A 16,760-nucleotide genomic window follows, 5' to 3' on the forward strand; every position below is an offset into this window, starting at 1 on the left:
CATTGACTAACTAACTGTGCTTTGGAATAGCCTGTGTAGAAAAAGCCCATACGTGGAATATATATCTTATTGACTTAAACTGAAGGTATGTTCTAGTGAAGGCAGAAGAAGACCAGTAGGGGCTCAATACGTATTTATGGAATATATGAATTAATTAACATGAACATATGCTTGTGCTATGATTTTCTTTAAATGTCTTGGATTCTAGGATCTTTCTCTAGTATCTCCTTTACAACTTGAATCATTTCTGATAGCCACACATAAATTCTGTCTTTTTAAGTTACCAAATTTTTATACTCATACGTATTCTAATCATTTCAAGAGAATAGAGCAATTTTTAAGATTTACCTACCTTTTTTTTTTTTTTTACGTATTTATTTTTAGAGAGAGAGAGTGCAAATGGGGAGGGAGCAGAAAGAGAGGGAGAGAGAGAATCCCAAGCAGGCCCGGTGCTGCCAGCAGGGAGCCTGATGCAGGGCTTGATCCCACAAACCATGAGATTGTGACCTAAACCAAAATGAAGAGTCAGACGCTTAAACAGCTGAGCCATCCAGGCACCCCAGTTTACCTACTTTCAAATTATCTAGCTATTTCTTTTCTAGTTGTACTGTTTTGACTTTATTCTTCAACTTACTATATTTGCTATTGTTGATGAGTATAGGTCTGATTTACATAGTCATTTATTTATATTTATATTAATATATATTTTATAATATATAAATATATATGTAATATATATTTTATAATATATAATATGTATAAATATGTATTTTATAATATATAAATATATAATTTATAAAAATATATTAATATATTAAATATATTTATATATTCTTTTAGTTTTAATACACTCAACAACTGGTAATATATAAATGCTTCAGAAATCTGGGCAGTTTAGTGATCTGGGGGAGATTAAAAAAAGGGCTGCATGGGCAAGGAGGGGAGGCACCCCCTCCTGCGGAAAGACAAAGGGAAGAGAAAGAGTGGCTAAGGAAGTGCGGGACCATATCTGGACAGGAGAAAGACCTTGGACTGAGACTGAGAGGAATCCGATCTCTAACTTTCTTGGGACTGGGGCCAGCTCCCTGTTCGCGCACCTGGGGAGGAGGGGAGCCAGGCCTGGGTGCGGTAGTAGGTCAGAGTCTCAGTCCGCAGCTGGAGGAAGTGGTTCCCATCATGGAGGGCTGCATGCTAATACAGAACCGGCCTGCTTCCACCACCCCTGGGCTTAGGGACGTAGTGGCTGCGCGGAAGGCGCAGACTGCAGGAGGAAAACGCTGCCGTTTCCCTGGAGTGCTGTGGGAAAAAACAAAGGCTGCCTGCGTCCGCCACCTGGGGGCTCCCAGCAAGGGCAGCGGCTCAGTCGCAGTAGGAGAAGGTGGTCCTCCCTGAAGTGCTGTGGCACAGACAAAGCCAGCCGGGACCACGTATGGCAGCAATGACAGGCGCTTCCCCAGGGCCATAGCACACAGGGAGTGGGACTTTGAATGCTAGCCAAGTGCAGGGTCAGGGGAGTTGGCGGAGCGAGAAGGACCATCCTGTTTGCGCCCACGGCACAAGGAGGACAACTCAAACTGAGTCCACTGGTCTGGCTCCGTGGAGAAGAGACTGGGGGATCACCATCTCCCCCCCTCCCCCCCCCCCCAAGACAGGGCCTCAGGGATCACTCCTGGGGCCTGTAGTGGAAGTGGGTTCAGATTACGCCAAACCACACCCCCTTGCACTGGGTAACTGTGTATCCACAGAGCGGCACAGACCCTGTGGACAGCTACTACCTACAAGTGCTGCAGCATTGCCTGGATTAACACTAGGTCAATTCTGGATACATAGATATATTCTCCTTCCCACCCCCCATTTCTCCTCCTTATCTCTTCCCTCCCCTAGGCTGGTTACTCCGGTCATTGGTCTGTCTAAACAGACATATTTAATCCATTATCTTGATACATTTTCTACACCTCCTTCTTTACACTCCTCTCTCTCTCTCTCTGAAATAATCAAGCCATATAGTTTCTCTGTCTGGGTAGCTTTATCTTTGTTTCATTTTCCCCACCTCCTTTATTTTCCTTTCTCTCTCTCTGGATTAAGCCTTTTAGCCTACCTGCCTAATCAATGTTTATTTCTTCCTCTCCCCCCCCCCACCCCCACTCCTGTCATTTCTCTCTTTGTATGTGCTCTTCCATCAGCACCGCCTCCACCCTCTTCTTTACTTGTAGTCAGTGTTTTTGTGTTTTTTGTTTTTAGTCTTTAGGTTTTTGTTTTCGTTTGTTTGTGTGTTTGCGTGTTTTTGTCTCCCCTTTGTTTTCCTTTACAGGGCTACTCCAAGGAACAAATCAAAGTACATCTGGTGGAGGGTCCAAAATATTACTACGAGTAGGGTAATAAAATAACCAAAGTCACAACAGAGAGCAAGTAACAGTCCCGGAAAAAACACTTCCTGAAGGGCCAGGCCCTGGACAGTGTATGACCCTCCTTTAATAAAGCAGTGCTCGCAGGTGCAGAGCATACAACAAGCTTTTAAAATGCATTAGGGACAGAAAACTAGCCAAATTGATGAAACAGAAGATTTCTTCTCAAAAGAAATTCCAGGAAGTAGCAACAGCTAACGACTTGATCCAAACCAATTTAAGCAATATAACAGAACAAGAATTTAGAAGAATAGTCATAAAATTAATCGCTGGGCTTCAAAAAAGCATAGAGGACAGCAGAGAATCTATTGCTACAGAGATCAAGGGACTAAAAAATAGTCATGATGAATTAAAAATGCTATAAATGAGGTGGAAAATAAAATGGAGGTGGCTACAGCACAGAGTGAAGAGGCAGAAGAGAGAATATGTGAATTAGAAGATAAAATTATGGAAAAAGAGGAAGCTGAGAAAAAGATTAAAAAATCCAGGAGTGTGAGGGAAGAATTAAAGAGATAAGTGTTGCAATCAGATGGAACAATATCTGTATCATAGGAATTCCAGAAGAAGAAGAGAGAGAGAAGGACTGAAGGTATACTTGAACTTCCCTGATCTGGGGAAGGAAACAGGCATTGAAATCCAAGAGGCACAGGGAACTCCCTTCAGGCATAACTTGAATCAATCTCCTGCACAACATATCATAGCAAAAGTGGCAAAATATAAGGATAAAGAGAGAATTCTGAAAGCAGCTAGGGATAAGCGGGCCTTAACATACAAAGGTAGACACATAAGGGTAGTAGCAGACCTATCTACTGAACTTGGCAGGCCAGAAAGGAATGGCAGGAAATCTTCAATGTGAGGAACAGAAAAAATATGCAGCCAAGAATCCTTTACCCAGCAAGTCTGTCATTCAGAATAGAAGGTTTTCCCAAACAAACAAAAACTGAAGGAATTCATCACCACTAAACGAGCCCTACAAAAGATCCTAAAGGAGATTCTGTGAGTGAAATGTTGCAAGGACCACAAAGTACCAGAGATACCACTACAAGCATGAAACCTACAGATATCTCAATGACTCTAAACTCATATCTTTCAATAATAACACTGAATGTAAATGGACTAAATGCTCCAACAAAAAGACATAGGGTATCAGAATGGATTAAGAAAAAAAAAAAAAGACCCATCTATCTGCTGTCTATAAGAGACTCATTTTAGACCTGAGAACACCTTCCGATTGAAAGTGAGGGGATGGAGAACCATCTATCATACTACTGGAAGTCAAAAGAAGCTGGAGTAGCCATACTTATATCTGACAAACTAGACTTGAAATTAAAGGTTGTAACAATAGATGAAGAAGGGCATTATATAATAATCACAGGGTCTATCAATCAGGAAGAGCTAACAATTATAAATGTCTATGCACCGAATACAGGAGCCCCAAATATATAAAACAATTCCTCACAAACATAAGCAACCTTATTGATAAGAATGTGATAATTGCAGGAGACTTTAATACTCCACTTACAGTAATGAATAGATTATCTAGACAGAATAAATAAAGAAACAAGGGTCCTGAGTGATATGTTGGATCAGATGGACTTGACAGATATATTTAGAACTCTGCATCCCAAAGCGACAGAATATACTTTCTTCTCAAGTGCACATGGAACATTCTTCAAAATAAATCGCATACTGGGTCACAAAACAGCCCTTCATAAGTATAAAAGAATTGCAATCATACCATGCACACTTTCAGACCACAATGCTATGAAACTTGAAATCAACCACAGGAAAGTCTGGGAAACCTCCAAAAGCATGGAGGTTAAAGAACACCCTACTAAAGAAAGAATGGGTCAACCAGGCAATTAGAGAAGAAATATATGGAAATATATTTGGGAAAATATATGGAAACAAATGAAAATGAAAATACAACAATCCAAATGCTTTGGGATGCAGCAAAGGCAGTCCTGAGAGGAAAATACATTGCAATTCAGGCCTATCTCAAGAAACAAGAAAAATCCCAAATACAAAATCTAACAGCACACCTAAAGGAACTAGAAGCAGAACAGCAAAGACACCCCAACCCAGCAGAAGAAGAGAAATAATAAAGATAACAGCAGAAATAAACAATATAGAATCAAAAAAACAGTAGAACAGATCAATGAAACCAAGAGTGGGTTTTTTGAAAAAATAAACAAAATTGATAAACCACTAGCCAGGCTTCTCAAAAAGAAAGGGGAGATCACCCAAATAGATAAAATCATGAATGAAAATGGAATTATTACAACTAATCCCTCAGAAATACAAGCAATTATCAGGGAATACTATGAAAAATCATATGCCAACAAACTGGACAACCTGGAAGAAATGGACAAATTCCTAAACACCCACACACCTTCCAGAACTCAAGCAGAAAGAAATAGAAAATTTGAACAGACCCATAACCAGTGAAGAAATTGAATCAGTTATCAAAAATCTCCCAACAAGTAAGAGTCCTGGACCAGATGGCTTCCCAGGGGAATTCTACCAGACATTTAAAGCAGAGATAATACCTATCCTTCTCAAGCTGTTCCAAAAAATAGAAAGGGAAGGAAAACTTCCAGACTCATTCTGGGAAGCGAGCATTACTTTGATTCACAAACCAGACAGAGACCCAGCAAAAAAAGAACTACAGGCCAATATCCCTGATGAATATGGATGCAAAAATTCTCAACAAGTACTAGCAAATTGAATTCAACAGCATATAAAAAGAATTATTCACCATGATCAAGTGGGATTCATTCCTGGGCTGCAGGGCTGGTTCAGTATTCACAAATCAATCAACATGATACATCACATTAATAAAAGAAAAGATAAGCACCATATGATCCTGTCAATTGATGCAGAAAAAGCATTCGACAAAATTCAGCATCCTTTCTTAATAAAAACCCTCGAGAAAGTTGGTATAGAAGAAACATACTTAAACATCATAAAAGCCACTTATGAAAAGCCCACAGCTAATATCACCCTCAAAACTGACAGCTTTCCCCCTGAGATCAGGAGCATGACAGGGATGTCCACTCTCACTGCTGTTGTTTAACATAATGTTGGAAGTGCTAGCATCAGCAATCAGACAACAAAAGGAAATCAAAGGCATCAAAATTGGCAAAGATGAAGTCAAGCTTTCACTTTTTGCAGATGACATGATACTATACATGGAAAACCCGATATACTCCACCAAAAGTCTGCTAGAACTGATACATGAATTCAGCAAAGTCGCAGGATACAAAATTAATGTACAGAAATCAGTTGCATTCTTATACACTAATAATGAAGCAACAGAAAGACAAATGAAGAAACTGATCCCATTCACAGTTGCACCAAGAATTATAAAATACCTAGGAATAAACCTAACCAAAGATGTAAAAGATCTTTATGCTGAAAACTATAGAAAGCTTATGAAGGAAATTGAAGAAGATACAAAGAAATGGAAAAATATTCCGTGCTCATGAATTGGAAGAATAAATATTGTTAAAATGTCAATGCTACCCAAGGCTATCTACACATTCAATGCAATCCCAATCAAAATTGCACCAGCATTCTTCTTGAAGCTAGAAAAGCAATCCTAAAATTTGTATGGTAGCCAAAGTAATACTGAAGAAGAAAACCAAACCAGGAGGCATCACAATCCCAGACTTTAACCTCTACTACAAAGCTGTAATCATCAAGACAGCATGGTAGTGTCACAAAAACAGACACATAGAATAGAGACTCCAGAATTGGACCCACAAATGTATGGCCAACTAATCTTTGACAAAGCAGGAAAGAATATCTGATGGAAAAAAGATGGTCTCTTTAACAAATGGTGCTGGGAGAACTGGACAGCAACATGCAGAATACACCATTCACAAAGATAAACCCAAAATGGATGAAGGACCTGAATGTAAGACAGGAAACTATCAAAACGCTAGAGGAGAAAGCAGGAAAAAAACCTCTCTGACCTCAGCTACAGCAATTTTTTACTTGACACATCTCCAAAGGCAAGGGAATTAAAAGCAAAAATGAACTATCGTGACCTCATCAATATAAAAAGCTTCTGCACTGCAAAGGAAACAATCAACAAAACTAAAAGGCAACCGATGGAATGGGAAAATATATTTGCAACTGACGTATTGGATAAAGGGCTAGTATCCAAAATCTGTAAAGAACTCACCAAACTCCACACCCAAAAAACAAGTAATCTGGTGAAGAACTGGGCAGAGGACATGAATAGACACTTTTCTAAAGAAGACATTCAGATGGCCAACAGGCATATGAAAAGATCTGCTCAACGTCACTCCTCATCAGGGAAATACAAATCAAAACCACACTGAGATACCACCTCTTGCCGGTCAGAGTGGCTAAAATGAACAAACCGGGAGACTATAGATGCTGGAGAGGATGTGGAGAAACGGGAACCCTCTTGCACTGTTGGTCGGGAATGCAAACTGGTGCAGCCACTCTGGAAAACAGTGTGGAGGTTCCTCAAAAAATTAAAAATAGATCTACCCTATGACCCAGCAATAGCACTGCTAGGAATTTACCCAGGGAATACAGGAGTGCTGATGCATAGGGGCACTTGTACCCCAATGTTTATAGCAGCACTTTCAACAATAGCCAAATTATGGAAAGAGCCTAAATGTCCATCAACTGATGAATGGATAAAGAACATGTGGTTTATATATACAATGGAATACTACTTGGTAATGAGAAAGAATGAAATATGGCCTTTTGTAGCAACGTGGATGGAACTGGAGAGTGTTATGCTAAGTGAAATAAGTCAGGCAGAGAAAGACAGATACCATATGTTTTCACTCATATGTGGATTCTGAGCAACTCAACAGAAGACCAGGGGGGAGGGGGTGGGGTGGGGGAAAGCTACAGAGAGGGAAGGAGGCAAACCATAAGAGACTCTTGAATACTGAGAACAAACTGAGGGTTGATGGGGGGGGGGGGGGAGGAAGGGAAAGAGGGTGATGGTCATTGAGGAGGGCACCTGTTGGGATGAGCGCTGGGTGTTGTACGGAAACCAATTTAACAACAAATTTGATTTAAAAAAATAGAGAAAGAACATCTACAAAAAAAAAAAAAGGAAATCTGGGCAGTTTAATATAATTTTAATATGTCTTTTATCTTTAGGTAATATTTTGAATACCATATTCACTTAACCTCATTTAAAAGTTGAAATGAAAATCAAGAAATTTTCATAGAATTGTCCTATAGCCTCTATGCTAATTTCAACCTATAAAACTCTGTTAGAAATAAGTTCCTAAATTTTTACAACTAAAATCCAAACATTATCTTTACTTGAGAGTGTATCAGTCTCACATGGCAAGTCTTCAGATTCCCTTGAAGAATACTTTTAAGAAAGCCTAAGAAGTCTTAGTCCGTCCTTGAAGAGAATGACATGGAACAGAAACTAAATTTAAAAACAGATAAAAGGGCTGGTAAATGATGTGTAGTTGACCTATGTTAAAGTAACAATATTTTGTGAAAAACATTAAAATACCTATCAACCTATATTTTATCTTTATTATAAACATTATAAAAATGATATAGATGCATGTCACACAAAAAATAAGCTTAATAATTGAACTGAATGCATTCAAAATATTAAGCAACATTTTTTATATATTTACCTTTTAGCATCAGTAGTACATAAATATATTATCATTATAAAAAAAATTCTAAAAGTATACAAATATGTAGTAAAAAGTGAAAGTCTTTGTTCTGTGTCACTACCCACAATGATAATCCCTTCTCATGCTTCTGTATTTGTATATGGGCAGATACATATACATATGTACAAATATCTTGGGTTTTTTTGAGGAAAGGAATCATTTGAATGTAATCATTCATCCATTCATCTATCCATTCTCTCAACAAATATTTATTGTGTGTCTACAGTGTGCCATGTACTTTTCTGGAAGCTACAGAGATTGAAGGGGGAAAAAAGCTCCTGCTTGCATGTCATTTAATATATATATATTGTATATCAGATGGTGATAAGTGCTATTAAGAAAATTAAAGCAAAGTGAGTAAGAGTGGGATGAGGAGGGATGGTATTTTATATAGAGTAGCCAGGGAAGGCTTTTTTAAGATAACACGTATGTAGACAGTTGAAAGATGATGGAGGAAACCATGCGGTTATCTTGGAGGATGAGTGTTCCAGGCAGAGGGAACAGCAGGTAAAAAGCCCAAGGCAGGAGCTTGCTTGCTACTTCAAGGAACACCAAAAGGACCAATACGACTGAAACATAGTTAAAGGCCAAAGCACAGAGATCATTTAGGAAGCTATAATTCAGGTGAGCAATAAACTAGGTGAGAGATAATGGTGGTTTAGGTTAGAGGGGAAGATTAGGAAGAAATTATTAAATTTTGGATATAGTTTTAAAGTATTGTCAGCATAATTATTGACAGTGGAGGTGTGGAAAAGAATGGAAAAAAGGGCATACCTCAAAAGTATTTGAACTGAAACAGTGGAAAGGTGGAGTTGTCATTTAGTGAACTGGATATGACTGCAGAAAGAGTAAAATTGAGAGGGAAGTTGTTTGGGATAGGTTGAGTTTGACATGCCTCTTAGAAATTCAAGTGCAGAAGTTGCGTTATGAATTGGATAGATAATTCTGGATTCCTGAGGACAAATATGGGTCAAATGTAAAAAATTTGCAAGTTATTAACATATAGATAGTCTGAATGAGATCACTTAGGGAATAGAAATGAAGAAGTACAGAGACTGAACCCAAGCACATTCCAGAGGAGGTTGGGAAGATAAGAAAGACGAGCAAGAAGGTGTGATTAAAAAAAAGAAGAAGAAGAACAATATAGTTTTGCCCTTTTACTTAGCAACATATCTTGGAGCTCTTTTCATACATTTGTTTTACACACTACAAAGTATTCCATGGAATGGACATATCATATTCTACTTAGCTTCTCCTGTATTGGTTAACATTTGTTTTATAATTTTCTCCTCTTTTATAGTTATAGTTTTTGTTTTACCTAGTTCCATAATCTATCTGGGTTTATTTTGTATGATTGATTCAAGAAATGTCTGTAATCTTATAGTTTTCTAAATGCTATTTATTGAATAATCCATGCTTTGCCACACTGATATAAAATGACACCTTTATCGTATAATGTATTTATGAGTTCTCTTCTACTCCCTTCATCGGTTGATTCGTCTGATAATACTATTCTTCCTTAATTAATATAGTTTATTGGAACCTTTGAAATCTGGTAGAGGAAGTCCCCCAAAGTTCTCATTTTTTTCAGAGTTTTCTTAGCTAACCTCATGCATTTTCTCTTTCAAAAGGGTTTGACTTTATGTATTTTTAAAAGTGACAATTTTACTTAATTGCTCTCTCAACGAAAAGACATACAAATACAATTTTACTCGTTTTAGAGACCAAGTACAGGATTACTGAATGAGTTTCACAAAAGAAGAGATTTTAGTTAAGCAAGGATTGATGACAGCCGTCCATCCATTGTTTGGGGTTGTCAATTACAGATGGCATGGCAGTGCACACTCCGTGAACAATACCAACTAGGAAAGTCAAACAATAGGCATCTTTGTTTCATATTTTACTAGAGCTCTTTGTCATATTTGTAGTATGGATGCAAAAAAAACATAGGAAGGAGATAGTTAATATTAAAAGTACATATGAAATACTAGCAATTTGGAGCCACTTCAATGTTTGGAGAAGAAATATTTTATTTATCCAAACAGCTTGCTCAAGGAGAATCAAAATGCTGATCACATCAAACATTTAATAAGGCTTAAGTAGAAAAATTTACTTAAATCTTTCATTTAGGATTAAAGTATGTGTAGTTTATAATGCAAATTTATATGGAAAGTTGCAAAATGTTTTGTGCTTAGAAAAAATGATTTTAAAATTAGTTCATTTTCTTTATAATATATGGGCATAATAAACTTTGCTGACCAAATTCAAAGTAAAAGCTGATTTAGATGATTCATGTATTGAATGGGTTTTAAATTAGATTGTTAGGATCCATGAAAAAATCTGTTGGGATTTTAATTGTCGTGCATTGAATTTAAAGATCATTATGGAGAGAATTGTTGTCTTTAGGATGTCAATTTCTCCTCTCTGGGGTGTAAATTGTATCTTCATTTATATGTTGTTGTTTCAGGTAGTCATGTTAATCTTGCCCAGTTTTACTTTGGTTTACTCCAGGATTTTGTAATTTTTTTTCATTCATATAAGAAATACTTATTGGGTGTCTATCACATGCTAGTCACTATCCTAAGTACTAGGGATACAAGATTGAACAAAACAAAGCCCCCACCCTTATCAAGCTTATATTCTAATAAGGCATCAGGCAATTGGAAAACAAATAAGTAGAAATGTAATGTCAGGTTATGAACAGTAAAAGAAACTACACAAGAGAGAGGAGGGTGAGGTATATGGTGATCAAACCACAATTTTTCAAAAATCACTTACCTTATGTATTCTCCCCCCCCCCCCCCCACCCAGTCACTTCATTTTACTACTTCGCATTTTCAGTAAATACATCCAGGTGCAAACAAGGCTTATTTCACATTAGTATATTAACTGGTTGTTTTGTCAAGCAAACGCAATTCTCTTTAAATAACCATCTCCTCACTTCACGGCCAGTCCAGAAGCAAATGAGAGCAAATTTTAGTGCCTCTAGGGGGTATATCACCAATTAGGCATGAAACTTAAAGGGAAGAGGTCAGGGTGAGGGGCTGGTAGGAGGCCATGGTCAGCACACAGGCTCAGGCCAGGCCCCAGGGGTCAGGAGCCTTTGTTCCAGCCCATCCAGCAGTCCTCAGATGTCATAGTGGGATGAACATTCATTCTCCAGTTCCAGTCTGGGAAGTTCCTTCTAGAGGGAAAAGCAAGAAGGCAAAGAGAAACAAATGCCAAAAGCACTAGGAGGGAAGCAGTGGGCTCCCTCCCTGTTGCTGCGGCCTGGTATTGATGGCACCCACCGCCTGGAAGCTCGTGTTAAAGTTCCAAAAGTCACAATGCGGTGGCAACAAATGACCAAGGACAGGTCAGGGAGGGGAAGGTGAGTGTGACGGGCTGGAGGCAGGCTGGGATAGGAATGAGGGCTGACAGTCCACTGAAAAGGTGGCCTTTCACGGTTAGGCACAGACCAGAGTGGAGGGAACGTGAAGGGGGCCTGGCAGAGGCCCTCAGGAAGACATACGAGGCTGATCTGAGGGAGCTCACAAGGCTGAATATAACGTAGATTCTCAAATGAGGGAGCTGTACTGAGTAGACAAGGTGGCCAGAAAGTCCCTCTGTGAGTAGAAGCTACCAGAGCAAGACAGGAACGAGATGATCACCCATGCTCCTGAGGAGAGCACCAGGGATGGTGAGAGGGAAGTGCATCCAAGCAGCGCCGTGGGCTCTGGGCTAGCCTGAGAAGCTGGGAGGCATGGCTCCCGAGTCAAGGGGCCCCCTTTCCCTCAACACCAGTCCCTAGGAAGTGGTTTATAATCAGACCTGGAGGAAGAACAAGGCCCTTCCATCACCTCTCAGTCCCAAGGGGAAGGAAGGGTAGGGAAGAGTGAGCAGGGGTGGGAGGCAGGAGCAGGAAGGGTATGCTGGTTCTTCTTCCATGGGGAGACGGGTAGTAGGAAGGTGGCCGAAGCTGGTTCGTGGGAGTGTAGACATCATGTGGGTTACCCAGATTGTAATAGTCTCTGGCAGCCGCTTCTGCAGCTTTACCTTCAGCTCCAGGAGTGGAGGGGACTTCAGGGCTGCTGACTGGAGGTTCCATGGGCCTAGGATGGGGCACATAACCCATGACCCCATCCATCATGGGAGGTCCTGGAACCTCAAGTGGGGGCAGTGGATACATTCCATTGACAGGGGAAAGACCTAGGTCCCACTGAGCATGTAAGGAATACCCATAGACTCTGTTTTGGGGGCTTCACCTTGGGAGGCTTGAGATGCCACTTGCAGTATCTGTTGTCCAAACATGATGGCACTCCCTACCATAAAGGTCAACTTGTATGTCTCAGAGCCTTCCCAGCCACCTCCTGCTCCAGCCTTCACTGTCCTCTTGATGTAGTTTGCACCAAACACAGGCTGCTTGATCTCACAGTCCTTCATCAGATAAAACAGCACCATGAAGGACTTCTTGGTCTCTTTGAAGGCCACAGACACCTTCTTCATGTCTTTGAACGTAAGTTCCACACAGTATTAAAACATTAGGATGCTCTCAGTGTTGTTGACGATCATTCTGCCACCCTGCGAGTGATTCTTGTTGAGTACCATAGTCTCTTGGGAAAGGCCCGTATGTTTTTTTCTATCCTACCCCCCAACCTTTTATGTATTTCAGTAATGGTTATTGTGATTTTAAATAAGATTCTAAAACCCTCTATTTAGGGAGGTGTAATGTAAATTAAGATTATTAACTTTGGTGACAAAAATTTATATATTTAAAAGCATAACACCTGTTTCTTTTTCCCAGATAAAATCATTCCACTCAAATTTCATTTAGGTTTAAAGAAACTTAAAAAGAATATCTCTTTTTCCAAAATATAATGAGGGCATGTATATAATACTGGTTCATCTATCTAATTGTTTTTACTCAATTCAACAAAGTTCTGTAGGAGACACTAGATGATGTCAGATAAGTGAGACACTCTCTTTCCCCTTAGGGAAGCTGGTGATCTAGTGAGGAATTAAGAAGCAATTACAAAGAACTTTCATGCATATCTGAGAGTGATATATTCCTGGCCCATAGACCTTAATCAACTATGACTGTGAATTATTTTAAAAAATGGATGAAAGAAGTGATAAATGATGGATGTATAAACCAAATACTGTTAAGACTAGAAGAGAGAATAATTTTTCATAACTAAGGGATAAGAGAAAGATTTTTAAAAGAGGCAATGTTTGGTCTTCATTTAGAAAAATGACTGAGATAGGAAAGGACATTTTGAGAACTTTTGGAGAAGAAACATAGAGGCAGAAACTGTGGCTTTTTCTGAGTGAAATAAGTCCATGTAGATGTGTATCTGAGAGTGAGTTGAAGGTGATGGTATTAGAAACTGAAAATATGGTCAAAAGCAAATTAGGACCAGATATTGAGAGCCAGGAATGCTGTTCTGAGGTGTCAGAATATTATTCAGTGGGAAACAAAATACATTTTGTTCCATAAAAATATCTCTTGTGTAGTGGTTTAATGCAAAGGAGTTGCATATACTCATCTACATTTCTGAAAGGTAGTGATTTGGGGATGTAGAGAGGATAGATTGACATGGAGCTAGATCAGGGACAGGGAGACTATTTAGGAAATAGTTATAAAAGTTCAGATCAAGAATACATTGGATACGGGGGTGGCTGGGTGGCTCAATCATTTGAGCATCCAGCTCTTGATTTCAGCTCAGGTTGTGATCCCAGGGTCATGAGATCAAGCCCTGTGTCAGAATGGAGACTGCTTAAGATTCTGTCTCCCTCTGCCCCCTCCCTCACTCATGCGCGCTCTTTCTCTCTCTCTCTCTCTCTCTCTCTCTCTCTCTCTCAAATGAAAAAAAAAGAATACATTGGATGAGAATAGAAGGAGGAGAATAAATAATAAACAATCTAAGTAAGTAAATTAAATACAGGGTCAGGAGAAACTTCATTAAAAGGTGAGATTTTAGCAAAGACATGAAAAAGGTAAGTGAGTCACCAAGTGAGTAGCTGGGGGAAAATCATTCCACACAAGTGGAATAAACTGACATATTTGACAAATAGTAAGAAGCCAGAGTGGACATGAGGAAGACCAGTAGGAGAGGAGCTCAGGGAGGCAATAGCTCTGGGTGGAGAGTATCGATCACGTAGAGCTGCATAGGATATCACAAGTCTTATTCTAAGTGAAATGGGTGTCGGTCAGGAAGTTAACAGTAAGTAGATGGAGGGTTTGCATCATTGGAATAATTTGAAATGAGTTTACTTACAAAGGGGCTATTTACAAGATATAGGTGTAGGAGAATCATGGGATATAGTGTGGAAATCTATGGCTTACCATAGAAAATTCCAAAGCTTTGAGATAGGTATTTTACCAGTTTAGAGAACGGAAAGTGGAACAAAAGGCTGAAACAGAGAACAAGGTATGAAATGAAGCTGGAGAGGTAGGCACAAGCAGATATAGTTAAGGAACAGAGTCTTAATGTTTTTTTGTTTTTTGTGTTTTTTTAAGTTTCTGGTTAAAAATCCCCGTTAGTTAACGTACAATGTAATATTAGTTTCAGGTGTACAATATAATGATTCAACACTTCCATACATCACCTGATGCTCATCAAAACAAGTGCTCTCCTTAATCCCTGTCACCTATTTCACCTATCCTCCCACCCATCTCCCCTCTGGTGACCATCAGTTTGTTCTCTATTGTTAAATGTCTGTTTCTTGGCTTTTAATCTTGAAAGGAAAAGAAGGATCTATTAAGCGGGGAAGGGAACTGATGAAGTTTATATTTTAAAATATCACTTTGCAGTATTAAAACTGAAATAAGGAGCAAGAGTGGGTGTTGGTAACCAATCAAGAGGCTTTCATAGCAGTGCAGGTAGTTTGGGATGGTGGAAATAGAGAATATTAATGGATTTGAGGAACATTTAGGAGAAAAATAAGCTGGAATTTCTAAAACATGCTATATATGGGAAAGTGAAAAGATTCCTGAGCTTTTTGACTCATGTAAATGAGTAAATGTTGATGCCAGTCACCGAAATAGGAAACTTTAGGACATCTGGTTTTGTGTCATTCAGTTATTTAGATTTTGGACATGTTGATTATCAGGTGCCAATGAAATATCCATTTGGAGTTGGTGGTTAGGCTATTGGTGATCAGAATTAGATCTTAGAGAAGAGGTTGAAGATATAATTTAGGAATTGGAGTAGGTTGAATAGTGTGTCCCAAAAAGTCGTGTCAACTCAGAACCTCAGAATGTGACCTCATTTAGGTATAGGGTATTTATAGATTTAACTAGTTAACATGAGGTCATACTGGAATAAGGTGGACCCTAAATCCAATAGTTAGTGTCCTCATAAGAAGAGGAGAGGATACACAGAGACCCAGAGGGATGACAGAGGCAGAAACTGGAGTGGTACAGCCACAAGCCCTGAAATGCCAAGGATTGTCAGCAACCACTAGATCCTAAGAAGGGGCAAGGAAAGGCTCTTCCCTACAGCCTCAGAGGGAGCATGACCCAGCCCATACCTTGATTTCAGACTTCTAGCGTCCAGAACAGTGAGAGAATACCTTTTTGTTGTTTTAAGCTACCAAGTGTATGGTAATTTGTTATAGCTGACCTAGGAAATTAATCCAGGAATTGTCAGTGTAAATTGAGGTATAGGTAAGGCTGCCTAGGGAAAGCACACAGATAGAACAGGGGTTGCACACTGGCTCTGATAGTGCCCACGGGCCCATTTTTGGCAATTTTGACAGTTGTGTTACGCTCCAATTGTTCTTTAAATAGCAGTAAGACTGGGCAAATGTGATACTTGGTTACCATGAAAATTGATGATTACCTATTTCATTGTATCTAGCTGCTTCACACACTTATTTACCAACTGAAAGCACTTGAGTTTGCAAAATCTTTCCTCAAAAAAGTATAAAGGGTGAGATAGGATTAATTCTTATGCATTAATCCTTATGTCTAATTTAATAGACAGAAAATAACAAACTGTCAGGGGATATGATGAGCATCAGGCCTCAAATAAGAGAGCATGGTATCATGGAACCAGAGGAAGAGAATGTTATAAAGAGGGAGCATCAGAACCTCCTGAAATTCACAGTAAGAAAAGTACTGGGTTTTATCTCATAGATGCTAGTGGTGAGGGAAGCAAGAGCTGTTGGAGTAACATGGTTAGATGTGTCTATTTTAGAAAGATAATGTTACTCTTAATGTAAAGGATGGACAAGACTAAAGGAAAAAGAAAAAGAATTAGTAGGTATTACATTTACCTAGTCAAAAGCTAATGAAGACTGAAAATGAAAAGAAGGTATAATTAAGAGGATATGTTTGGGGCGCCTGGGTGGCTCAGTCGGTCAAGTATCCGACTTCGGCTCAGGTCATGATCTCACGGTTTGTGGGTTCGAGCCCCGCATGGGGCTCTGAGTTGGTAGCACAGAGCCTGGAGCCTGCTTCGGATTCTATGTCTCCCTCTCTCTCTGCCCCCTCCCCTGCTCATTCTCTCTCTCTCTCTCTCTCTCTCTCAAAAATAAATAATAAAGATTAAAAAAATTAAAAAAAAATAAGAGGCTATGTTTAAGGATATAATTAAGGATATAACTAAAAGAACTGGGGGATTAAAGGAAAGAATAATAGAAGATGGTTCTAAAGTTCAAACTTGTTTAGTTAAGT

The 16,760-nt window shown here is 39.1% G+C and overlaps 1 protein-coding gene and 1 pseudogene across 6 annotated transcripts in view; one reads left to right on the top strand and one right to left on the bottom strand.

Annotated features, from left to right (window-relative positions):
- The window catches only part of METTL25 (methyltransferase like 25), a 155,033-nt gene that overhangs the window by 59,977 nt on the left and 78,296 nt on the right, over window positions 1–16,760 (top strand). The gene's annotated exons all lie outside the window — the stretch shown is intronic.
- On the bottom strand, window positions 11,937–12,808 carry LOC144616843 (WW domain-binding protein 2 pseudogene; annotated as a pseudogene).

Source organism: Panthera onca, chromosome B4 (genome assembly GCF_046562875.1).
Source record: "Panthera onca isolate mPanOnc1 chromosome B4, mPanOnc1 haplotype 2, whole genome shotgun sequence".
Classification (NCBI taxonomy): Eukaryota; Metazoa; Chordata; class Mammalia; order Carnivora; family Felidae; genus Panthera; species Panthera onca.